We start from the raw sequence: 252 nt of genomic DNA, 5'->3' as shown, positions 1-252 counted from the left end.
CATAGTGGTATAGTGCAATCCACGAACGATTGCAGTTGGTGCATGTCAAGGCACAGGTGAGGATTGGGTTGTTGATGGTTCCAAATGACAGTTGTGATACACCAATGTGTGTGCCTTCCACTTGAAGAAAGCATATATCCTACAAATTCTCTTGCTTCCATATGTGGAATGTATCATGTGGAATGTATCAATTACCACCAACATCAGCAATGACAGCTCGCAACAAATGGAACAGAAATTCACTAAACAACT

This window comes from Schistocerca piceifrons, chromosome 2 (assembly GCF_021461385.2).
Source record: "Schistocerca piceifrons isolate TAMUIC-IGC-003096 chromosome 2, iqSchPice1.1, whole genome shotgun sequence".
NCBI classification, from domain to species: domain Eukaryota; kingdom Metazoa; phylum Arthropoda; class Insecta; order Orthoptera; family Acrididae; genus Schistocerca; species Schistocerca piceifrons.
Note: the sequence above shows the minus strand (reverse complement) of the source record.